This window comes from Carettochelys insculpta, chromosome 3 (genome assembly GCF_033958435.1).
Source record: "Carettochelys insculpta isolate YL-2023 chromosome 3, ASM3395843v1, whole genome shotgun sequence".
Lineage (NCBI taxonomy): Eukaryota > Metazoa > Chordata > Testudines > Carettochelyidae > Carettochelys > Carettochelys insculpta.
Window position 1 is genome coordinate 100076748 of NC_134139.1, and position 26968 is coordinate 100103715.

Sequence of the window (26968 nt, forward strand, 5' to 3'; positions counted from 1 at the left end):
GAGGGAGTAGAGGTGGTGGAAAACAAAAAGGGCGGGTGGGGGGAGGAGGATCCCCCATCCCTGGAGGAAATTCTCCGGTGGGAAGACGCAGAACTTTAGCACGGCGAGCTGAGCCTGGCTCTCCTGGGAGTTCCCTCTTCCGAGGAGGGGGAGGGAGGAAGCAAAGCTCTCCTCCAGCTGGGGGGAGGCAGCTGCTTGGGATCGGAAGCCCTGCCCCCTCCCTCCCCCTCTCTCTTGGTCCGCACGGTGCACCTCTCGCTCATGCACACACACGCGCGCGCGCGCACACACACACACACAGAGGCAAAGCCCATCGGTCTCTGGAACTGGCTCTTCTGGTTGAGCCTCCCTCCCTCGCTCCCTCCCTCTCTGGGACGCGCTGGGGGATCCGATGACATCACTGGCGGAGCGCTCCCCTCTCTCTCCTCCTTGTAACTTCTGTTCTGGGAAGTGGTGCCAGGAATAACCCGGTCTGGCTGCAGCTCCGCGAGGCTCCCTCCTCCGGAAAAAAAAAATTAAAAAAAAAATAAAGAAAAAAAAAAAAAAAACCAGCGGCGGCTCCTCCGGCCTCTCGCTCGCCCCGATTTCAGTCTTATCGCTACTCCAGCGCCACCACTGAACGCGAGCAAGGAAGCCCGGGCGCAATGGTCTCCCCTGCGACCAGTCAATGAACCAGACGGCCCTGGGCGGCCGGGATCTCTCGCTCTGTCGCTATATAAAGCAATGCCGCGAGCCCCCTGGCTCCCGGCACCACCGTAGCAAAGGCGCAACAAGAGGCCCCCCCCCAGCGGAACCAGCAACAACAAGGGCACCAGGAGGGGTTTCCTCCTTCCGGCTCGGTGACTTTCCAGGTGAGCAGCAGCTGCTGCTGCAAGGACCCCTCCCCCTTTCCAGCCCCCCTCCCCCCCGGTCACAGGCACCAGCTGACAGCCGCTTGGAGCTGGTGCTTGGGGAAGGGGGGTAGGGGGGAGACTCGTTGCATGGTGATTTATTGATTTATTTTGACTGCAGGGGAAAAAGTCCTTGACAAGTTCGGTGTTGGGGGCGGAGGCTTGCGAGGGTCTGGGGAGCAACTTGGCAGACTGGCGTGCTGTGTAATGGGGGTGTGGGGGGGAGGCTGTCTGGCTGCAGGGGTCCGGGGAGCACACGTGGAGAATGGGAGGGGGGATTGAGGAAACCCCGGGGGAGGGCTGGAAACCCCATCCGAGCGGCGAGTCTCCTCGGGTGGGGGGGGGGGGGGTGCGCTGCGCTGGCTCGGATCCGCCCCTTCTCGCTAGTGTCTGGGGAGCCATGGCCAGTCTCCCGGCCCGGGGCTGGGGGCCGCTCTCTGTTGAGTGGCCCGCTGTTAGGAAATGTGGGGAATACCCAGCATGTAAGTGTATGCAGATGAGGAGCGGGCTGCCTTGCGTAATCTCCTCCCGTGGCGAAGAATGGGCATGGTTACTAAGGAGAGACACTAGCAGGAGGGGACACGACTGCTGGGCTGGGCCGGGCTCCCACGCTGGGCTCCCTATGGCAAGGGGGGGAGGCGCAGACGCTCGCCGGAGGGGCAAGAGGTTGCACGGAAGGAGGTGGAGGGGGGCTGCTGGAATTTCAGTGAGCCAGGGGGGCTGGGAAGGGAGATAAGCGGAGGGGGGAGGTGGGGGGCTTGACGGGCGCCTCAGCTGGCTCGTCCTTGGGCGCGTATGTTCCGGGGAAAGCAAGGGGCGGGGGGCGGCGGGCGCGCGTGTGCGCCCCGGGCTGGAGGCGGCGGGGGCGGGGCTGGGCTGGGCTGAGCGCTGCGCCTTGATGCCTGTTCCCTGAAGTGGGTGGAACGCTGGCCCGTTCCGGGAATGTTCCATGACGTGTAGAAGCCGCAGGAAGGGGGTTAACGAGGGGCTCTGCCTGCTGCTGCTGCCGCCGCCGCCGCCGTCCAAGCAGATGTGCTCACTCTGCTTGTGCACAGGCTCAGCAGACCATTGTTCCCCGGGGCGGGGGGAAGGGAAGTCAGCTTGCAAGGAGGAGGGGGAGAGAGAGCTGTCACTGCAGAAATGGATGTATTATATAACGGGTGCCTATGGGCTTGCTGCATCTTATTATGTAACGCGCACATCCATGTTTGTTGTGTGGGAGACCCTACCTTGAAACCTCCACGCTGCAGTGTGTGTGGCTGCGTGGACTCATAAAGGGCAAGCGGACGTTGTTCGTCAGGGAGCTCTGTGCTGTGAAGGAGGAAGACGAGGGTATTCTTCACGGGTTTTTTTCTCCTCAAAGTTTTCCGTGGACTATATTACCTCTGTAATTATGGGAAAATAACATTTGAAGGGGAAGTCCCAGGCTTAGTTCCGCTCTGTGCCTCCACAGTTACTGTCTGGAGTTCTTTAGATTTTCAAGGTGCTTCATAGACATTCACCAGTCTCTGCTGACAGGGACACGGTAAAGGCCGTGATCCCCATTTTGCAAATGGGAACCTGAAGCAGAGCAGAAGGAAATGCTACCTCTGTTCTGTTTAATATTCTTAGGGTCTGTAATTCTCCAGAATATGCCGAATAATCATTTTAGTGCAACTGATACAATAAAAAGCCTCATCTAGAAAGCCCTAAACCTATCGTCATGGCTTTGTTGCCATTATTTCCATTACAATGGCAATGTGACTTCTTAAGTTGTCCTATTGTTCCCATGTGCTAGTGGAATCTAATTCAATTTTGCGCTCCCATAAATGATTATACTCTTTTATAAAAAATGTCTGATTCCAATCTGTCATGAGCACTCAATAGTTCTCTAATTTATTGTCAGGAATATTCAAAGTATTATTATATTTCTGTTATAGCAATAAAAATTATATGTACTAATAAAGAAGTCTAAAAACTCAACATGTTAATCATTTCCTTATTAATTTTAATTAAAAATTTAGATGGAACTCTTGGAAAATGCCATTCAGCTCCATTTTTTCCAAGAATTTCTGTTCTTTTCTACATGTGCCGTGGAACAAGTTTAAATATTGGAATTTGGATAATTATGCACCTCACTAGTGGTAGTAAAGTTGTGTACATAGAGTCAACAATACTAATCTTTTCACTACCTTGATCTAATAATGAATCTGTGTTATCCTCTACTCTATCAGCATCTAGCACCGGGAGGCTCTGATCATGATTAGGGTTTTAGATTCTAATGTTAGGTTAAGTAAATAATAATAAAATTATAACATTGAAAGAAAAAGTGGTCTACCAAGGAATAAAAGTAGAGAATGAGCCCGACTCTTAAACTCTTTATTCAAGCTAAACTCCCATATACTTCAACAGGAATCTTATTTTCAGATTAATTTAAGGACATGGTGTGGAGTCATAAGTATTTTGATAATGAAAATGACATGTAAACATGTTATCCTAATACAGCTAAGACATTGTAGTGTTTCATTTCTGGGTTTGCAGTATACAAACATATGCCATCACTTCCAAATGATCTTGAAGGGTCTTTACAGTTGTATTTTAAATTTTTCTTCATGTCAGATGTTAGGACTCCCTTCTTTAAACTTTGGGAATTGGAAGCTCTGGTATCTGGCACATGGTGTCTGCGTTTTGCCTGATTTTTTTTAAACTGTGACCTGTGAAAATGCAGATTATTTCTCACACAGAGCTGATTTTTGCACATAGGTTTTTATTTGTATACCTGTAAATGAACTCTAGGTTGGTGTGGTTTTCACCTGTGTAAATGATTTTGATGTGTGACAAAATCAACGTATCATTAATTTTGACATAGCTAATGAAATCTTCCCAAGTGCTTAACATTGTGCAGTATACATTTTTATTGCAATTAGTGGTCATTATTAAATGTGCTAGGACTAAATTCTGGCTGCAGTGACATTTCAATATTGTTGATATTATGAGGTAAAATGAGAACAGAATTTTGTTTGAAGAAGAAGACATTTAGTTGTACATTAAGACAGCTAAGTCCTATTGTGTGGCAACAGTACAAAACTGGTCTCCCCAAAGATAGATTTTTTAGATTCTCAAGTGACTAGATTTCTGCCTATGTGAGGTCTGTTTACAAACCTTGTTACTATGAAGACAAAACAGAATACTATGCATTCATGTGGTTCTTGCTGAATAATGATAGGTACATATGACTGCTTGAGTGTTTGGCATTAGATTCGTGTTTAAATTACTTAATGACACTCTTTTTTAGCTTTTGGCATACTGGTTCTAGCAGAAAGTATTTATTTTAATAACTCTTGACATCCATGTTAATGTTTAAAGACTGTACCAATTGATTTTAAGAAATGAAACTTTATTTTATAGTCAAGTGTTCATTTTAACAGATTTGGTTGGTTTATTTATTAGTTAGCAGGAGTGATTGTAAATTGGCTTTAAGCAAAAGTGAAAGTGACAAGTACCATTTTGGTATTTTCTCATTGTCTCATTATGAAGGACAGTTGTTGATATGTAATTTCAAATCTACGCATTTTGGGAATGGCAGCTGGAATGTGGACATTCTGTGTCTGGCAGAAGGGGTTGCTAAATACTGTAATATTTAATCCTCTAATTTTCCTTTTTAGGGAAAAATATTTACGGTTAAACAGTACTACAGTCGGTTGCAAAACAGCAGTAGGTAGAAGGCAAATTACTAAGATCATCTGTGTGAGATGTAAAGTACTGTGAAATAAGGAAGGTCATCAGACTTCAGTATGTAGGGTGATGGTAGGAGGCTGTAACGAATCTGTGGTTCTGTATACTGGTGGCTTTCAGTCCAACCCTGGAAGAGGAGTATGGCTGACACTTCTTCCACATGATTCTCACTTGAATTTGCACATGCATTTCAGTGCAAGATAAAATGGTCAGGCCAGCATGCTAACCTTCTACCATTGGACTGAGTTATGACTTAAATTAAGTGCATCTTCATGGTAGCATCAGGGTACAGATGAGAGAGTGCTCTCTTCAGTCTAATTCACCTGTTTGCAGAAGAAGTAAACGTGAAAAATGTGTGGTTTTAAAAGATCTGTTGAGCTCACAAGACAGATGCATAACTGTTATTAAATTTAATGGTTATAATCTTTAACAAAAATACTCACTCTTGAGGGAATTGAAGGGAAATGTTGTATGCAGAGAATGCATACTTTTCTGCTTGATCAAGACAAGTTGCAAGGGGACTGAAGCTTAAGTAGTGATTCTGGCAAACATTACAGAGATACAGGAAACTTAATTTTTTAACTGATTTTAAAAAAATCCTGCATTTGAGAGAAGATTTTTTAAATAGTGTGTTCTGAATTTAAAACAATCAGTAGTAGTTATTTTAATGGTTGTTTTGCTTACTTAACTTTGTACGAGACATTTCTGCAAAAAGAAACTGACTATCTGGTATTACAGGGGAAATGGTAAACAGCCTAAAGACACAAAGTAAGTGGCATTTTTTGCTAATGTCTTTCAGTTATATTAATCTTGCATATTACTTGTCATTATAGTAGTCCAAAATTATCATAGAGAAAGGAAAATTTCAGACTAGCAATGTCTCTTTAAAGGCTACAAACAGCAAATAAGAGTCTTCTAGTTTTTCTTTCGTCATTATGGGTGTTTGTACGTTTATTAAGCAATTTTCAGGAATTGTTCTCGCTCAAGAACATAAGAAAAGAATATTTGATAAGGGTACTTTAGCCTTTCTCTAGTGAATTTAGGGCTTATCTCAAGTACTGGATTGACAGCCTAAGAGTAAAAATTCATTGCAAGTACAATTTTTACAAGTTTTCCTGAGCTAATCTTCCAGCATACCTTTATTCTGACCTGAAAGGACTGCTACTGGGTTAAAAGCATGTGTGTGTCTAGCCACATCCATATTTTGGCTTTTCTACTGAGATGGCAAACAAGGATGCCAGCAGTCAGTGCTAAAAGTGGAACCATGAAGACCTGGTCATTTGTGAGATCACTAGCTGTTTACGAATACTACTGAATCACTATAGCATATTTGCAAAATGTTCCTCATTCTGTTTTAGACCCCAACAAAACCCTTCCACAGCTAAAAAAAATGGGTGGGACATTCTGGCCCATGTATTGGGGGTAGCCATGTTAGTGTGCATCCATAAAAACAACAAGAAATCCTGTGACACATTACAGACCAAAATTCTTTGGAGGATAAGCTTTCATGGGCAGACACCACTTAGTCAGATGCACATAGAGGAAATTCCAGAAACAAAGTGGGTCTTTGCCTACGAAAACTTATTCTCTAAAAAAATCTGTTTGTCTATAAGGTACCACAGGACTCCTCATGGATTATTCTGTCCCATGTTTCCCTGACTCCTAATATGAAGTAATGAGAAGAAATAAAAATATTCTAAATAACTGTGACTGTCAAATTAAAATTATGTTAACATTTTTGTTTACCTTATTTAATATTTCACTCTCCTCTTTTGTAGTCAAAATATAAAACTACATCTGGATGCAAAGCCTTAATTTAATTTGCTTCTGATTTGTGCACCTGCAAAAATGGTTAGTTTCTGATCACACCATACTGCTATAATGCGACTGCAGTCTGGATAACAACTGCTTGTGCCCACAACATAGTTTGTGCATCTGTGTCTGCTCATGCTGCTCTGAACATATATTTTTTAATGTTTTTCCTGGCAGAGAGTTGAAGGCAAAGTTGAAAATATGGCCTTTCTCTTTTAGTTTGATATTTGAATGTAACAATGTTGATTTTTCATGAGATAGCAAATGCATGTGGATTTTTTTCTATACTTTCTTTAGATGAGTGCCACAGGTAATGTCTAGTCGCACAGTATTTTACCCCTTTAACTATATCAGTATGTATTAAGTGGTGCAATGTCTCCAAATGTGGATGCGGTTATACTGGTAAAAAGATGTTTTTATTGATGCAGTTTATGCTCCGTATCTTATGGGAATAAGCTATATCAATAAAAGGCCATGTCCACACTAGGGCTATGTCTACACTACAGCAGTCTGTCAACAGAAGTTCTTGTTGGAAGATATCTTCCGACAAAACTTCTGTTGACAGATTGCAGCCAGACATGAAAGCAGATCGCTCTGTCGATCCGGTCTGTTGACAGAGAGTGGCCAGGCTGTCCGGCTGCTGTCTTGACAGAATGGCCCACGAAGCACATCAGACAGGGCTGCCCAATGTCCCGGAAGCACTGTCTGTCAACAGAGGGCTTCCTGGAATGTCCACACTAGCTTTCTGTTGACAGATTCTGTCAAGAAAGACATTCTGCCTCCTGGGGGAACAGCAGAATGCTGTCAACAGAAGTGCCACATTCCGTCAATTTACTGTCGACAGAGTGCCTTGGGAACATGGATGCTCTGCCGATTTTGTTGTCAACAACACTTTCTAGTGTAGACATAGCCTAGGAATATGAGCTCTCATATTGTGGATGCAGCTATTTTGACAAAGCTGTGTTTTGTACCAGTTTAGTAAAACCACTCCTTAGCTGTGTCTACACGTGCACGCTACTTCGAAGTAGCGGCACTAACTTCGAAATAACGCCCGTCGCGGCTACACGCGTCGGGCGCTATTTCGAAGTTAACTTCGATGTTAGGCGGCGAGACGTCGAAGTCGCTAACCTCATGAGGGGATCGGAATAGCGCCCTACTTCGACGTTCAACGTCGAAGTAGGGACCGTGTAGACGATCCGCGTCCCGCAACGTCGAAATTGCCGGGTCCTCCATGGCGGCCATCAGCTGGGGGGTTGAGAGATGCTCTCTCTCCAGCCCCTGCGGGGCTCTATGGTCACCGTGGGCAGCAGCCCTTAGCCCAGGGCTTCTGGCTGCTGCTGCGGCAGCTGGGGATCCATGCTGCAGGCACAGGGTCTGCAACCAGTTGTAGGCTCTGTGTATCTTGTGTTGTATAGTGCAACTGTGTCTGGGAGGGGCCCTTTAAGGGAGCAGCTTGCTGTTGAGTCCGCCCTGTGACCCTGTCTGCAGCTGTGCCTGGCACCCTTATTTCGATGTGTGCTACTTTGGCGTGTAGACGTTCCCTCGCAGCGCCTATTTCGATGTGGTGCCGCGCAACGTCGAAGTTGAACATCGACATTGCCAGCCCTGGAGGACGTGTAGACGTTATTCATCGAAATAGGCTTCACGTGTAGACGTAGCCCTTGTGAATGAAATAAGCTACACTAGTAAAATCTCATCTTTGCTAGTCCAGCTGAATCTATACTGTTTGATTCCAGCTGGAATCATATCTGTTTTCACTCTTCCCACACAGCTGTGCCGGCCAATCTCTGTAGTATAGAATTGGCCTAAGTTACCTCCAGGCTAACTACGTCCACACCAGTTTAACTGTTGTGTAGATCAATTTTCAGTGGCAATTCTCGATTCCTCAAAATTATACACTAACCAGAACTATCTCTGTGTGTTTTAATGACTGCTTAAGCAGTGCATCTTTTTTTTTTTTTTTTTTTTTTTTTGTAAAAAAAAAAAAAGAGGAGCCAGTTACTCAGCCAGCTCCCTGCCCCCCGTTCTGCCTACCAGCTGGGGATCCCACAACTGGGGCTGCAGAGGTGCCGGTACTCCATATTGGCAAGTACCAGCACAAAAAAAAAACCACTCTACTATACTTATGTGAATATTTTGGGTGTGTTTTACTGCACCTTATTTTTGTTTTGTGTGTTCGGTAGAAGATTTATGTGCTGAAAATGCCCTTGACATCATCTCAAGTCCAACAAATTTATACCGATTCATAAAATTGACACTTGCAATATCCAAAAAAACCTCCAGTCCGTCAAAAAGGAATTATTAAAAAAAAAAAATTCCAAGTCCTGAGCACTATCTATTTTAAAATACAGCTTCACTTGAATACAGCCGTGATAGGTAGTGTTGTCAATGGCAGCTATGGTATATTGGCTTTAGCAGAATCTTTCTGGTTTATATGAGCTGCTAAAGAAAAAAATGGTTTACATTGTTTTTGAAAGGTGAACTTTAATTACGACTTTGTGATGTAAATAAGAGAAGTCCATGCTTGAGTGTTGCAGAAACTGTTTTTAACAAGATTATCATAAATTCTAAATAAAGAATTACACAGTAGATAATTTGCATCTATATAGTTTAATAGAAATTTAAAAAAAAAAGCTAAAGGGAATTGAAACTATGATGTTTGCTGACATGTAACAGTAACTCAGTGGTGTTAGAAATAGAAATGATCTGATCCTATTCAAAGAGAAAGCTACAATTCTTTCATGCAAAGCAGGATTATCAGGAAACAATTTCTGTTAATTTGGACTAACTCTTTTTTGATTCGATGCTCCTTTCACACATAATTTCAGTGAGTCTGAAAATTCCACTAGATACCATATCATATGTTAGAAATTTAATAATAATGTATTTTCTATCTATTAAAGCTGCAATAATGTTATGTACCTAATTTCAGAAGATTATCTTTTCATACTACACAGTGAAGTCAGGAGGATTCCATGTGTGGTAGACTTGCAGAACTAGGCCCAATATTTTCTTTCAAAGTGTATTACGAATCAGGATGATTGTTGAAGGTATTGAATAAGCAATTGAACAATATCAAAGAATCTATACATTATTTGTCATGGAACATAACAAAAGTAATAGAAAATAATATTTTAAATTTGTTAAAATAGAATTTTTAACAGGTGTTTTTTGGATACTGTGTTTGTTCATAGCAAAAGAAAGACTGTCTGTTAAAAAATTAAAGGGGCATGATTAGAATTACTATATCTTAAGCCTTCATTGGCTGTGTTATTTTGCCCTTTATACCTTATGAAGCTCAATGTTGTCATTATTTTAAAATAAAAATCTACACTTTTCAGCAGTTCTAGGTTTTAGTTTGGAGTTGTTTTAAAACAAAGTACATGTGTTGTAAATAAACTGGTGGTCAGATATTAACTGTGTTGTTATTGTAGCACATACATTGGCTTGTATTTATTAGGATTATTTTGTAAAAATAATTGTTATCCATGTAAAATAAACTTACTGCGTATAATTTTAATGATGGCATCTAAATAAAACCTACTACTAAGTCATGTGCATTTTGTTTTTTGATTCAGCTCAAGTACAGTCAGAAAACAAATACAACTTTTTCTTTAATAAAGATGTCATGGCTGTTCAAGAAACATATAAAATTGAAATATACTTATTTCTGAGATCGTAATGGGGAATTCCCTTCATTGAAGCATGATCCGATAATATTCAGTTACAGAGGAAGGACAATATGCCAGAGAACATATCTCGGTTGCAGGTATTAAATGTGTTTATGATATAGCAAAACAAATTTTTTAGTGCAGATCTGCTTGGAAAAGAGAGAGATAATAACATCTTATGGAGTTCCATGTTTATCGCCTCTCTGTGATTTCCAGTTAAGATATTTTCAGAATACAGTAAACTCTTTTATATCCACAAGCCCCAACACCAGGAGGTTGCTGGATATTCAAATATTCTGGATAACAGAGAGGTATACCTAGCAATGCATAATACTAAAAAAAACCCAAACAAACAAAAAACAAGCTTAGATATTAAGAAACAAACAAAAATGTACACAGAGTACTTTAGCAATGACAGTAGTCACTGTTGACAGATCTTCCCCAACAGATCCTCTGTCTCCAGAACACATTCACCCCTCATACAGACTCCCTGTCAATGCCCTGTGTCAACAGAGAGTGGCCAGACTGCCCTGCCCTCTGTCGACAAAACAACCAACAAGAAGCTCTGCAAACAGGTTCTGCCCAGTGAACTGGAAGCCCTCTCTGTCGACAGAGGGACCCCTGTAGCAACTACACTATATTTGTCCCCAGAATCTGTCGACAGAGGCTCTATGCCTCATATGGTCAAGACAGAAGTTTGCTAGAAAGACTGCGGCATTCTGTCAACAGATTCTCGACAGAATGCATTTGTAGCATGGACATGCCCTAGTTTTGTTGACAGAAGGTCTCTTGCGTTGACAAAACTCTGTAGTGTAGAGCCAGCAATACTGTATTTATTTGTATTTGCTTTCACTTTACTGTACTTATGGAAAACATAACTAAAATTTACTTATGGTTAAAATGCTGATCATTTGAGAGTTCCGGTTGATAGAATGCCAGCTATGAAAGAGTTTACTGTACAAGTGAGCATATTTTTCTATATGTAAGTGCTATGAAATTATGCTGGCATCTGAGAGTCAACTTTTTTCTCACATGCATGAAGAGTAATGAAGGTTCTACCAAATGAGTTAGATCCTTGGTGACAGCTGTTCAATCCCGGCCCCTTGCCTTCAACTTACAGGTTGAACCTCTTTAGTCTGGCACTCTCTCATCGGACAACATCCGTGGTCTAGTATGATTTTAGATAGCTGGATGTTTGCTTATCATGGGTTTGGCCAAGTTTCCTGTGGTCCAATAAATTTTTTTTACTGCAAGCGGTCCTGGTCCTGGCTCTCAGTGTTTTGTGCTGTTATTTAGCTGTATTTTACCCATAAATGTCTTCTTAAGAGCCCAGTAAGCAGTGGAAATGTTGGTAGTGTGCTAGACAATAGTGACTTCCTGTGGTCCAGAAAATTCTCTCATTCAGCACCGGTCAGGTCCTGAGGGTGCCAGACTAGAGAGGTTCAACCTGTAGTATGATCAATTGTCATTGGCCCTGGAATTGCAACTGAGTAAACAATTTTGTTAATGTTGCATGAAAAAGAGTAAAATCCACTAGTTTCTTTTAGAGCTATGAAGATGCACAGTAAGGAGGAATAAAAAATAGTGTTAAAATAAAGTTTTGGTGATTAAAATACACTTTTAGGTCTGTGAATAAACAAAGAGAACAGCTCTACTGAATGCAATGTTGTCAGTTTTACACAGTCACTTTTCAGAGCAGAGTCACAAACATGATACATTTTGGGCAAGTCAGCTCTATTGTGTGAAAATAATTTCTAGCATGTTGGTGCAGTGGATTACTTTAGATCCTGTAATACATTCATGTCACCACAGCTTATGTGTGGAAATAACCTCAGCAGTAAAATAATCACCCTTGCTTTCTGATAAAAGGATACGATCAATTACATTTGTAAGGTTGAAGGCATTTGCTTTTTGTGCTTTGAGGACACAAAAAAGAGTTTATCTGAAAGCAAAATACTAATATTTAAATGACAATGATAGAGTCAGAATGAAATTCTGTCCCTATTGAAGTCAGTCGTAGTTTCCCCACTAACTTCAGTAGTGCCAGAATTTCACTACAAATGTTAAGATCAGAAGCCACGATTATAATCTAGTCTGACCTGTGTAACAGAGGATATAAATGTGGAATAGATCCATTTAAACTACATGTGACTTTCAAAGAATGACTTTTTCATCTACTTGCCAAGGCATTAAGATGTGGACTTTTCCATAGTACTTTGAAAAGAATAGCACACAAAACATGTAATGTATTAATTAATTCTTTTGTGTGTAATTCTCCAGTCCCGAAACAGAAAAAAATCTCCTGGTTAAACAAGTTATGTTGTTGGCAAGGAGTGGGGTCACAAGTCACTGCTGACGTGCTGGTGAAGTTGTATGGGGAAGCTCACACAGTGAGTTCTTGTTGTTTTGCTTGGCTGTGGTCAGTGCTCTTGGTCCCCAACATATTAAAAGAGGAAAACAATGGGGATTTGTTATTGGCAGATGGAGTCTTTCTCCTCTTTTAACGGATTTGATTTTTGGCTTATGTCACTAGTAATTTTAAAGCTCTTACCACCTTATGGCTTTTTGGTGGTGTTTGTGAAGTGAGTGGTGTAGAACGGCTTGTCTGAATGTGCCATGAAGCAATGGTGCAGCTGATGTGCTTAATGAATACACTTTCTATGCCAACGATAGAGATTCTTCAATAGGCATAGGTACTCCATCTCCCCAACAGATGATAGCTATGTCATATACCAGGACCTGTCATATACCAGGAGCTGTCTATACCACAAGTTTGGTTGACACAACTGCATCACCAATGGATGATGTTTTTTCACATTCCTGAGTGATGTAACTGACATAATTCTGTAGTGCAGAGTAAGTTTTAGCCTAATTTTTTTGTGGTCAAAACCCACCGTCTCAGGCATGGAAATGGAACTACTTTCTGACTCTTCAAAAGGAGACCTTTGGAATAGGGATTGGGGTCCCATTACAGGGAATTAGGGGAATGCTTACCCCTATTACTTGACAGCGCCGACTCACAATTTTAACTGTGATAATTTGGTAACTTTCCTTGATGCTAAATTAACTTGAGGACAAATACTGATACCAAGCAAAGGCCAATTCTCTGAGGAAAGGGAGGAAAGGAATCTTGATCCTATTGCCCTCAGATTTGTAGATTTGATGCTGAGTAGTCATACAACTGCTACTATGGTCTCTAGTAGTGGCTGAGGCCTATGCCTATCCTCTCCATGTTTGAAGGTGGAGATTGCATAGATCAGTGGTCCTGCAGAGTAACAGCCCTGGATTTCTGTCATTCTCCTCCCTAAATCAAACCTCACATTTTAGTGGAGAGGCACGAAGAGGAGAGAGACATCTCCTTGGTGAGTACCCTATAGTTTGAATGTGGCAGATCTGTGAAGTGTTCTTGGCTCATAATGTGCTGTTAGGAGAAGGATTTAATTGTGATGGTTTTCTACGATGCTTTTCTCTTAATTTCTAAGAATACAAGGAACACATAGCACAGTAGATTATTCTATGTGATTGGATACATGCTGGCTGAGGATGAAGTACAGACGGGAATATTGGTGCTTGGTGTTTTGTTAATGTGACTGATAATGGGGCATTATTTCCTGGTAGTAAGATACGTTCATCAACACAGGTGCCATAAAATTTCCAACTTCTGTATGTTTTCATTATGCCTTTGAAAAGTTTTGCCTTTGCTGGGGCATTTATATTTTAGCTGCAAAGGTCATGCCAGTACATATCTGCCGGTAGCTGAGGTCCAGCAGAAATTGCTGCCACCATCTTGGATTAATATAAGTGATATTGCTCCTGATTTTTTATTGTCTCAGTACTCAGTACAAGTGGTAAAAAGTATTTCTTTATTTATATGCCATTTTAGTTTAATTTGGTCACAGTATTATTTGATCATGGTCAACAGTTTGAGACCCCTAACTAGCAAGAAAGGCAATAATGGAGAACAATTATGGTCACCTAAACTCTGTCTTAGTTAAGTGTCTTGTGTGGCAAACTAAGAGTGTAATAAATAGACACTGATTATTGACAGATGCAGGTACTACAGCACTGTTTCTTAAACCATGTTCCACAGAACACTGGTGTTCTGTGAACAACTCACAGGTGTGCTGTGAGCATTTGACACTTTTTTATGTCATACACTGGCGGTATATATTTTCTGTTATTTAACCCAGATACAATGTTATTTCTTCATTGCCATGATACCTGATTAAATTACTTAATTTTGTTTTTGCTGTATATATTGCTGTTTGTGTTTTTTTTGTGTTTTTTTGTTTCTTTTGGTCTGACAACAGTCTTTTTTTGAAGAAAATTTTCATAGATGTTCGGCCTAAAATATTATTATTTGGTGTTCTGTGGTCTCAAAAGTTTAAGAATCACTGTAGTATAGAGATGTGCCATACTTTCCACCTTGATTACAGGGGAATGCTGTGTACTGTCACAGTAAAGATGAAGAGATCGTACCAATGTTTAATTAATTTTCAGCCAGAGAATGCATTTCAACTCTAGTGCATTGACTTTTTTTTTCTGTACAAAATAGAAATTTAAAAAGAAAATATAAGGGTTTGCTTTTGTCCTTTGGAATGGAGAAATATATATATATACACATTTTGCAAGAATAATTGCATCAAATCAGTAGTTTCAGATTTACCAAGCAAAATTTGTCTCTTAGTCCTGGCTTTGGACTTGTGCCTTTTTATAGCCTTTTAAGGACAATTAAAATCATCCAGCTGTTAATGTGTGAAGGTCAGCTTCTGCATCCATGCACACATCACTCGCACTGGGTCATGTTCTGTTTCACTAGAATAAATTTGGGGAACCTCCATTGGCTATGGCAGTATTACAGTGGGTTTATACTTGAGATCAGAGTACATCCCGTGCAGACATGGCTGGATCACTGAGAGTTTTCCATTGTCTTCGGCAGGGCTTGGATTTTACTGCTTCAATTTTAGATCAGTTACTTTGAGTCAGTGAGGTAGTGGCTAAAGCAGTACTTTTCCCCCAATTTGCTCCCAATTAAAGACAAGCTTGGCTTGCGGTTTAGTATATTTATAATAACTTGGTTAGATAATTGAAAAACGTACATGTAGGCTTAAAGAATATATAGTGCAAAAGAGAGACTCTTAACTGAAAGTGCTCTTTTGTTGTTACCAATGATCATGCTATGTTCCGGAAGGTCTTCTGGAAATAAAGAGCAAAAGCATTTCCTGCTCCAGTGTGCCTTCAGTATGATTTGGATTTAGAACCTTTTAAAGGATTAAGCCCAGAAGTTGTGACGGACAGTGGTTTATAAGCTGAGGGAGACCTATATCTCTTCTCCAGGTCATTTGTGTTCCCACTTTAGTGATATGTTAACATGGGTCTGATCCTAGCTTGTCTCAAGTGCCATCATTTCTGAGATGCATCAATGAGATTTTTTTTTTTTTTTGTAAACAATCAGTGTTGTTCATCATGAAAACAAATAAGGAAGTAATACATCCACTTAAGGTTTAAAGTCACACATATTGCTGTGTTGTAAAAGCAAGAATGAATTCTTGCATATCCAGCCTTCTATACAACTACCACAACCAATGATTAAGCATAATCAAAACCAGCAACAGTGAACTGAGTCAACCTGTAACTAAACCTTCCATCTTTACTCCTCTTTACTGGAAGATGTTTTAATTCCACAGGATGACTGTAAAGAAGAGGTAAGGGGAAAGAATTCCTTTGTTATCATCATCCAAACAAAAACCACCACCACCGCAACAAAAAGCCCTTGAGACGTGAATTTAAAAAAATACAAACATGAGCAAAAGAGGTCAAATTATGAACAAATGGAACACATATAGAGTGATTTGATTATTGGACAAGCATTCTGCCCTGTGTAGGTTGCTGCTGAGTGTTGGAAGTGCTCAGTTTTTGGCTCTGTACCTTTTTCCACACCCTGAGGTTTGTGTGCAACCTACTTTAATTAAGATTAAGGTGTTTGTTATTTTGTTAACAAGAGTTATGTTACTGTTTCAGCTCAGGAGTGCCACTTAATACTGGGACGATCTCTTAATTGTACAAAGCTCCAGGCACCTGCAGCTTGCCTGCAATGGAAAGATGAAAAGCGAGACAGTTAATTACAAACCAAATCTCAAAAATCCACATAGCGCCCCAAGCCCCTTATTTGGTATGATACGCTAACTCATTGCCAAGTTAACAACCTAGCAAAGTAGAACAAAGCCTCTGATGTGCACCTAGTCCAAGATTTTTCCTGCAGGGTTGGCTTTAGTTAAATAAAGGAAGAGGCAAAACAAATTCCATTGAAAAAATACCAACCGTTTTAGGCTTTGCTAGCTGTCGGTGAGAAGCATGTACTTTTCCTGTTTACTTGCCCTTTTTAACCACAATGATGAGCCCAGTGTTTCCCGGGTCCTGAGCCTTTCTTGACTACCCTTCTGCATAAGAAGCAGGAACCCAATATGCAAGATAGGAGGTGCGTGCCTATGCCACTAAACTAGTGCCCTGTTACAAATACTGTACCCCAGTTGACAGAAAATCAGCACAAGAGAGAAGATCCACAAAACAGCAGCAAACAGGATCAGTTGGGGCGGGGTAGGGCACATGTACAAAAATATGAGTTGGGAAAACCCAGATTATTACATATGAGACTGTAGAAATAAAACATACTGTACTATAGAAAAGACTAGGAAGTTGCTGCTGCTATGTGAACCTGGCTGGTTCATTATAAAATTAAGTTGGTGAAGTTTCAAGATCCATTTGAACATTTTGTGGAAGTAGGGGCTTTACCTGAACCCAGAAGAGAGAGACATTTTCATGGACCACTTATGCATACTCTTGCCCCTTATTACATTTACTGGTGCCGTGTTCCACAGCTTGCAAAACTGCTCTCTGCAGATTTTGGCTCTCTTACTTTGGCCTCTCATAATCACACCCCTTGTGGTTTGCTGCAACAGTGGTTTTCACTGACAAGAACTGGTGTGTTGTGTAGAACTTGCTATACATCTGTGTCACTGAGTTTTATTTGTTCATTCCAAGGTCTTCAGTTCTTTTTTTTAAAAAAAGGATAAAGATATATTGCTTATGTGTGTAGTCTGGAATCCTTGTGAGAGAGTCCAAATATTTATCTGCTTACAAATCTACTTCAGACTGAAATATTTTCAAGTTAGTGCTGTGTGCATGCTTTTGGGAGTTTTTCTAAGACATTTTGACTCCTTTCAGAATTTTAATTAGCTCAAAACGATTATGGAAAAAGAGATGTTATATCCTGAAAGAGATTCTCTAATAGAATGGAAAAGAATAATACAAATATTTCTGTACAAGAACCATGCTCAGTGAAGCACCAATTCACTTTTAATTCTGGATTTTCTGTATGTGATCTTTGCTACTTTAATTGATATTGTATAGCCAGTTTGAGTGAAAATGGTGTTCCCATAAAGAAAAAAATATTTATTCTACGTATTCTTGTTACCTAGGCTCTTGTTGAATTTGGAAGAAACAGCAATAATTAAGTTGGATTCATTTTTTAAAAATTTCTAGTATGTTTTCTCATTGTTTCCATAAAAGTGATTTCAGTAAATGTTGTAATGACAGCATTTGGTACCTTGAAATAAGATTACTTGTTTTTGAAAACTGCAGATTCTAGCTGTATTTTTCAGATCTGCTTTGGTATTCTTAGAAATGTAAAATAACGTGGAAATATGTGATTGGCATTCCTTAAAAGTAGAACCTTCTCCTCCTCCTGTTAGCTCTTTTGCTTTACTATCTTATTTTTGTGCATTGTAATTTATATTTACACAGTGTTTGTGAATTATAAAAGATGTTTACTAAAGTGTCATTAGGTTTTGCTTCAACTGAGCCTTTAGCTCCTTCTTTCTTAAAGTTTGTAGGCTTGTGTAAATGTTTGCACACTTGCTCCAGCTCACACACACACATACAGATACAGCTTAAACATGCAGCATCAACCCAGAATGCTAGGTAAATTTAATTTGTTTTATCCCATCAAGACCATCTTTCTAGCATAATTGTTGTAGCATTTATCATCTCAATATACTATATTTTCCAGTAACTTCTGAGAGCAGAATCCTGCATTTACTATGTGAAGACACAGTCAGTTAGAGGAGGAGCAGAGTAATCATGGGAGCAATTCTGGCACCGTACCTGCCCTGCTGGCACAAGATAGCATTGCTTAGGGCAGCTGTGTGTGGTGAAAAACACAGGTGGTATGTGGTGTGGCATACTTTCCTGGTCCCAGAGGACCCTATCCATCTCTCAGTGAAGTCTGTGGCCTCACTGTGGTTGTGAATGGATCTTCATAATGGACCAGCATGCAGTCCCTTTAATCCCTTCTATGTAATTGCCATAGACATGCTCAGAGCCAGGGGTCACATCAGAAGCAGGCAGACCACATTTCCCTGAGTGCCTACTGCACTGATTTGGAGGTAGTAGTTCCTGTTTAAGGCCCCATTCAGAAACTCACCCCATTTTAACAAAGCACTAAAGCACGTGCTTAAATACATTGCTGAATGGGGGCTGTGGGGCTCTCTTTTGTGCTATTATTACAGTCCTCCCCTCTTCTGCTGCTTTGATGTACTGTCCTCTCTTATGTCTTCTTCTCCCATTAGTGCACTTGAAGATCACAGGGTAGGATTTTGTGCTGAATAAATAATTACCTGAAATGTAAAAATAAAAAATGAGAAGAAGTGGCACCTTGGCTCACTGCTGTGAGATGTGTGAATTCACAGTGTGATGGACTCCTCAGGTTTTCAGTAGCGAGGGCACTCAGACAGTAAATATATTGTGGCTATGCCTCGGGCTGTGATTCTGTCACTCAGATCATGGTTGTTGTAAAACCACCTTTGGTTAGGCTCCCAGACCCTGTGGCATTGTGACCTGGTGGATGAGACCACAGCACCACTCAGGTTTGGCCAGTCCACCCCTCTGCATCCAATTATGGAGGGCCAGATGGACCAAATCTGAGTGTTGCTGCAGCCCTATGTGCCAGGGTCATGGCATCCAGCACTATGGGACAGGAGGTGATGGTGTGGAGTTAGAGCAGGATGGGCTTGCTCTGAAATACTGCCCCCTTCCTACTGAGCCTCATTTTTCAGCACCTTTACTTATGTATCATATGCAAGCGCAGTGACAATAACATTATTTGGTAACCTTTCCATGATAGATCTTTTGTTTCTCTTCGTATCTCTACTGGAAAATTTATTAAAAGTTTTCATGAATGTGTACCCATACCATCTCTTTAGAGAAACACTTACCCGACTCAGTATTTTTAGCATATATATTTTCAGGAAGTATAACTATGTGGTGTCAGGTGTTAAGTAGCTCCACAGTGAACCAGTTACTCGTTTGTTTAGTTTACCACGTTTTTCTCATTAAAATGGCACTAGTGTAATTTTAATTATTTGTTTAGTGGAGCTAATTCCTTTAAGGATGAGGCAGCTCATCTGAAAATCACAAGATAGTGACTATTCCATTTGCACTTCTTCAAATACCATTCTGTTGTATCCTTAAGAATTATGGTAAACAGAGCAACAAGGTTTTAAAAATTAAATTCCATTATTATGTAACATACTATATAGATAGATTTTAAAGGGTGAGAGTTTAATTAAGGCATTAATAATCTGTGAGTGTGTTGAATATTTTGTACGTGAAAATAAACTTTGTATAAAGCATACAAAAATGTTTGCTGAAATCTTCTCTACATATTTGTATAGTTTTTAAACCATTCCCAGAGTGAGTTGATTTAGAATGGAGATGGCTGTACTTATTAGCAGTATTTCACAAGAACCAACAATTAGACCTGATCACAATTTCCATCTGTTTGTGTTTGCTTTAAGTCTCAAATTTTAAATGAGAAAAAAGTCAGTCGGATTAAAACCATTTGAAGGCATAACAATCATATTTTGCTACAAAATGCACTATAAAGAACAGATGGCATTTTCCCATGTCAGATCTTGTTAAAGATGGTTTAATACTGCTTCGATTATTTGAAAAACTGTATATATAATTACCCAAATATTAACTTTAAGGATGCAGATAGTTATGTGAAAAAAACGTTCCTCATTACATTCTGTCCTGAACAAATACACACCATGTGGTAGCTACTTATCATATTTACGTTCAGTTTAGTTTAGTAGGGCTGAGCTCTGTGGCAATTGTTTCAATGCAATCAGAACTATAATTCTTGTTTCTTAGATGGTCTTAGTTTATAACTCTGTCTATCTTAGATCTGAGACTTAAAGTAAATGACTCAGGCTTATCATCTTGATTCAATTCAGTACAGTATGCTAGATTGAAATTTCAAGAAAACTTGATGGAGGTAGCATTCAGGTCTTTTAGGATGTTATGTTCCATGGACATTTTCTCAGAGCCACTTGATTGACTGTTCGGCCCAACCTCCTTCCTCCAGGAAATCCTTCCATTTTACAGGCACCTTTATCATTAAGGGATAGCTTCTGATTTTTCTTCACCTGCATGTATCTGACAAAGTGTTTTTTACCCACAAAAGATTACGGCCAAATAAATCTGTTAGGCTGGCTGTGGTGCATTACAGTGATCAGTCGAAATAAGTCACTGTCAGAAGAGATTTCCCGACAAAACTTCTGTTGACAGGGTGGCCACACAGAAAAGCCAATCGGAAGATGGCTCTGCTCTGTCAACAGAGCAGCCGGACTGCCTGGGCACTCTATCAGCAAAACAGGCACCTGGAAGCACAGTAGCCAGGGCTGCCCGTTACCTTGGACACCCTGTCTGTTGAGAGAAGGCCCTCCAGAGCATCCACACAGATTTTTTTTTTTCCAGACCCTGTAAATAAAAGGTGCTTTTCCTCATCTGAAAGAGGCAAAAGGTTGTTGGTGAAAGTGCTGACTTTTGTCGACATAACACATTTTGGCTACGTCTACACATGAAGCCTACTTCGAAGTAGCCTATTTCGATGTGGCGACATCGAAATAGGCTATTTCGATGTATAACGTCTACACGTCCTCCAGGGCTGGCAACGTCGATGTTCAACATCGACGTTGCGCAGCACCACATCGAAATAGGCGCTGCGAGGGAACGTCTACACGCCACAGTAGCACACATCGAAATAAGGGTGCCAGGCACAGCTGCAGACAGGGTCACAGGGCGGACTCAACAGCCAGCCGCTCCCTTAAAGGGCCCCTCCCAGACACACTTGCACTAAACAGCACAAGATACACAGAGCCGACAACGAGTTGCAGACCCTGTGCATGCAGCATGAATCCCCCGCTGCAGCAGCAGCAGCCAGAAGCCCTGGGCTAAAGGCTGCTGCACACGGTGACCATAGAGCCCTGCACGGGCTGGAGAGACAGCGTCTCTCAACCCCCCAGCTGATGGCCGCCATGGAGGACCCGGCAATTTCGACGTTGCGGGACGCGGATCGTCTACACGGTCCCTACTTCGATGTTGAACGTCAAAGTAGGGCACTATTCCTATCTCCTCATGAGGTTAGCGACTTCGACGTCTCGCCGCCTAACGTCGAAGTTAACTTCGAAATAGCGCCCGACGCGTGTAGACGTGACGGGCGCTATTTCGAAGTTGGTGCCGCTACTTCGAAGTAGCGTGCACGTGTAGACGCAGCCTTTGTATGTGGTATCCTGAAATAGCTATTCTGCGTCTATGAAACATGCCTGTTATTTCAAAATATTTTTCAAAATAAAGAACTTGCTATTTTGGTATTCCTGTATACCTCGTTGCAGGAGGAGTAAGGGATGCCTTGAAATAGTGCAGTATTTTGACATTTGGCGCTGTCTACGCAGCGCCAAATACTGAAATAGCCTATTTTGAAATAGTCTATACATTGTGTATCTTCTTTTGAGTTTAGGGTGCAGTGTAGGCATAGTCTTAGTTTTTAAGGTGCCACAAGACCTCCTCATTGTTCTTACCACCTGAATTAATCCAGAGGAACTTTGTTGAAGCCCATATTGCATTGAATACACATGGGTAAGATCAGAAGATTTCGCTAAAACAGTAAACTAGAAACTGCTCACCAGTATATAAGGGGTATTATTTTTTAAATTGAATGTTGTTTTGGTGATAGGTATTATATTACAGACCTGAAGACTGACATTTTTTGTTTAGCTGCAGAACAGGTCTAATTGGGTAGCTGTACTAGCTTCCCCATGCCAGCCACAACTGTAATTTAGAGGAATTGTCTTTAATGAATTCATTGCTATTCCCAGTTAGTTACTGGCTCTTGATGAGACCAGTTGTTCTGTTGCTGAATCTCTAATATAGACTTCTGCACCTTAGCAACTGGACTAAAACCATCACATCATTTCACATAGGTCTCTGAACAGCTAGTGGTGGTGAAAACTTTTAAACCATTACAAACTTGTGTTATCTTTGAACCATTTACTTAGAGGAGAAAATGTTCATAATCCCATTACCAAATGACATTACTAGCAAAGTGTGTTATTCTCAGTAAATAGGATGTGTTTAGATAAAAAGTTTGCCATGAAAAATAGATTATTGGACTCTGCTTTAGTACAAGAAGACTTTTAGGCAACTATCAAATAAGCTGCCTGTTCAGAAGATGATGGTGACGTGCAGTCAGATCATGCAATATGAGGTGCTTCAAAATATCAAACAGCATTTCTTTTCACCAGAGAGACAGTGGGAGACAGCCATTGTTTAAAGATCAGCATTTGCTAACTGGTATATCACACCACTGTGTGACTACAGTCTGACTTTTTAAGGGTGACCTGGTGACTGAAGAAAGCTCATCATGAAAGCTCATCACCTAATGAATTATTTTGTTAGTTTTTAAAGTGATACATGACAGCTTTTCTGTGTTCATAGAATGTTATTCCTGTAGACCCTTAAATAATTTCATGAAGTGAAGAGGTGAAGTAGGAAGGAAGCATCTCTGTTCTCTTGTGTTCTGCTGGATGGTCAGAACTATTGAGCAAGGGAATCCCTTAAGAATGCGTTTGATTTTTACATTAAAAATATATGCATATCAAAATTCATTTCCCCATACTACTCCAAAATGTGTAAGGGATCATTCATATCTAATTATACAAACATTTAAATAGGTAAGAGCTTGGTATATTGCTCTACACAAGTGCTACAGAAAAACATAGAAGCAGCTTACATCATAGGCAAATATTGTTTCTAGTCACACATGCTGCTTTAACTGTTTTGCTATGTAAGTGCAGAGAATGCTTTTAGCAGTGAAAGCCACTGCTGGCTTCCCCTCAAACACCTCTCCTCTTGCAGCGAATTGGAAATGACTGAACTTTGGCCCTCTGTCTGCTGATACCCTGAGGGAGTGTAAATGTAATGACGTCTTTGCTTGTTTCAGCTGCACAACAGGAAACGCTCATGGCCTCCCTTTCTTCCTGCTTTGAGAAAATAGTGCGCTCTCTCCGTCTCTCTTTTTTTCTTCCTCCTCCTGCACTTGAGCCTGCTGAGACCTAGTTTCAGGTTTGCACTCTGCAGTGAGCCAGTACTAGCACAGTACCCTGATTGATGTTTCTGTCTCCTAGAGTCAGCCAATCAGCTTGCTATTGCTCTGCTCCACTGTAGTGATGCCAGACACATAATTTTTCTCTCCCGCGCTCCCCTCCCCAAATGACAGAAAGGAGAATACAGTTGTATTGCAATGGCTCATTTTACAGAGCACGTCAGTGGATACAGCTGAGCTGAAAAGACCAGGATGGTTAGGTGATAATTTGCCATGGGGAGTCTACAGCACTTGCATAATATAGAGGATATACTGTCAGGTGGGCATAAAGCATTCATGGGATCCTGAAATATGGTTCAAATAATGCTGAATATAAAGGTCCTGAATAGATTTCTTTGCCACCATGGAATACAGAATCTTGCTTTTTACAAAGCACTAACTGGAAATATCTTGGTTATTCCTTTCTAGTTGCTGCCTTCTTACTTTGTGACTAAAACACAAATACAAACGTTACTGCAAAACAAAAACATTTTGCAGCTATCTGGGAAGAGGATTTTGTTTTCTCCAAGTCATTCACAGTATTAAAGCAAAGCAGAATTTTTACAAATTAATCAGTTCTGAATTCAAGCATCTATCTACAAAAGATTTCTAAAAATGATGGAAAATTCCACCTTTCAAAAAAAGACAGATGCTCTAGTGTTGAATATTATAGTATGATAAGAGACATTACATAATTTTGAGTGCTGTACCTGATGTTTGAAAGAATATTTAACTTTGAATATAATTGGTTTTGATGGAGCTAATTTTTCAAATGTGTAGCAATACTGTTTTAAGAACAGGTTTTGTCAGTTTTTATACAATGCAAGTTCAGAATTTATACCTTTAATCTGCTATTCTCCCCAGCACAGTAGTCATTTGGTTTTAATAATCTGTAGTTATGTAACATGAATCTTTCATGAAGAGATGCTTGCATGCAGGAGAAAGGATAGTGAGATATGTACCGAAATACTGACGTTCATTCTTACACAGAAAAGTATATGACTAGGCTTTGAAATTAAATACGGTATGCTGGTCCTTTCAGTCACATAGCCTAGTTCCAGATATTCATTATACGATTTGAGAAGTGTCTTGAAGCAGGGTCTTGAGATGGAAATGTTCTAACACATTAAGTGTTAGTTCACTCAGCGATGTGCAGACTCCAGAGGGTTTTGTGTGTGTTGGAGTGTGTGTGAGGAGGGGAAGCTGCTTCCCCCCCAACTAAAGTAATATAGATTAATAAGCATAGTCTTTTAAATGTGGCTCTTCTATGTGTATAAGTTAAAAAGAAAATAACTTGCTGGCTTTCTACTGATCTTAACACATTTTTTACATAACTCTTTTTTCCCTTTAATGACACTCCCCCCCACCCCCCATATAGGTTCATTAGATATGTATATAGTACTACAGTCCTGCTCTTGGAAGATTTTGAAACCACTTTATGTAAGAGGGAGGCAGAAGGTTACTTGAGTGCATTTAGAATGAGAGTGATTGATTTTAAATTAAATATTTAATACTTTTTCTTTGACAAATTATTCTACCATTATTTTATTTTGATCCTCAGAGACATGCCCTAGATATTAGGCCTGGACCAGCCTATTTTTTATGAAACAGAGGAAAAAATTCATAAATAATGTGAGCAAGAAGTGGGAGGAATAAGGGTTTATGGACAGGCAGTAGGGTCAAGTGAGTAGAGTAGGGGACTGAAAGTCAGGATTTCTGAGCTGTGATTCAAGACCCTGACACATTCTCTCATTTTGGGCAAGCCACTTGAAACATTCGTGTCTCAGTTTACAGATAGTGTAATACTCAACAATATTGTAAGGCATTAAGAAAATTAGTTAATATCGCTACAGTGCAGGTGAATGTGCCAAGTATTGTTATTAATAATGGAAAGTAAAATATGAGAGTTAATGCTTTTCCCTGTCTGCAGCTCATATTGCTCTGTTTAGGCATTGCATGCCATCACTGATAATGTGTAGCATATATATGGTGTAACAGCTAGGAAAAATAGATTACGTTAAGAAGTGAGTTATACTGCATAAACTACCATTGCAGCTGGCTTGAATTCATACCCTTACTGATAATCTTAGCAGGGCGGTCAAGAGCTGAACATGCATGAACTGTGACTACAGTATTTTCTCACATCTTACAGGTCACTTCAAGTCAGAACTGAGGGACATCTGTAGGGAAACATAAGGACAGACACTTGCTTCCTGGATAAATACGGTAATGTCTTTAAGATGGAATTAAATTTTTGCGGCATTTGTAAAAAAAAAAAATGGAGTATCTGTCTTCAGTATGAATGTTCACTTATGCTGACTCTCCTTTTTATTGTATTTTGACTTAATGTTTTATAGTAATGTATTTTTCCTGGCATGTCAAAGTAATTGCACTGAAAAAATGTGGTTAGCACTTGCATTAACATTAAAACAGGTTTATAAGGGCAAGAAACTTCACACAGTAGCATCTGAATTTGTAGGATTTTTTAGATATGGTATATGCCCTTTTAGTATTTTTCTGTTCATACATTATACACGACAATTTCTTTCTTGCTTTATGGCACTCAGATCTAAAGCTCCTTATTCTACATTGTGGTATTGGTGGTAATGATAAATATTATCTCTAGATATTGTGTTATATTTCTGACTTTTTAAATTCAATCCCAGAGGGTTGGTCAGATTTTCTCTCATGTTTACTTATGAAGGATCAGATCGTGAAGGGTGTAGAAGTCCCTTCCTCATGCAGAGTGGCGTTTCCTGCTAATTTCACCCATCTTGAGCATTATAAATTGTGCATGAGTACGTGTATCTAGCAGTGAGAAGACTTAGGGGAGCCTGTGCTCCTTTTACCCACATTCTGATTGCCTCTGAGAATGCTTCTCTGCCAGCTGCTAGCGCTCTCTCTCTCTCTCTCTCTCTCTCTCTCTCTCTCCTTTGAACTGTCAGTTGGCTCTTGCAGCAGTTAGATTTTGAATAGGGTGCTCAGTCTTCTACAGTTGCTTTGGCTGTCACTTCATGAGTGAGATCTTGTTTCCAACCTGATGTCACTCCTTCATGATATCAATGCCACCCCCACTATACCACACTTGTGGACTACTACAGATGGGATTGGATGGTCTGTGGATATCTGTACTCTTGGGGTCGTAACACTGCTTTATGGATAAGGAACCAGGCCAGACCAAACAACTGTACATAGGCTTCATGAACATAAAGGGGAAGGGGCATGATCCGGGGCATTGTTAGAAGTATAGATAAAGAAAGGTCAGCCTTGAGTTCTTCTAGAATTCATACAGTTGCTTTGGTAGATCTAGGATAGCAATATGGTTCTTAGATTAGAGAAAATAATTACTAAAGGTGAAATTCACCCAAGCAAAGGGCACAGCCCAAAGCCTGTGCATG

At 40.5% G+C, this 26968-nt stretch overlaps 1 protein-coding gene across 3 annotated transcripts in view; it reads left to right on the forward strand.

The window, feature by feature from the left end:
* Positions 1–232: 232 nt before the first annotated feature.
* The window catches only part of HIVEP2 (HIVEP zinc finger 2), a 183789-nt gene continuing 157053 nt past the window's right edge, over positions 233–26968 (forward strand). For 2 of the 3 annotated variants that reach the window (XM_074990457.1, XM_074990456.1), the window contains exons 1-2: positions 233–851; positions 25723–25796. The gene's annotated coding sequence lies outside the window, so the exon portion shown is untranslated. The remainder of the gene's footprint in view (positions 852–25722; positions 25797–26968) is intronic. The other variant, XM_074990458.1, reaches the window with a different exon arrangement.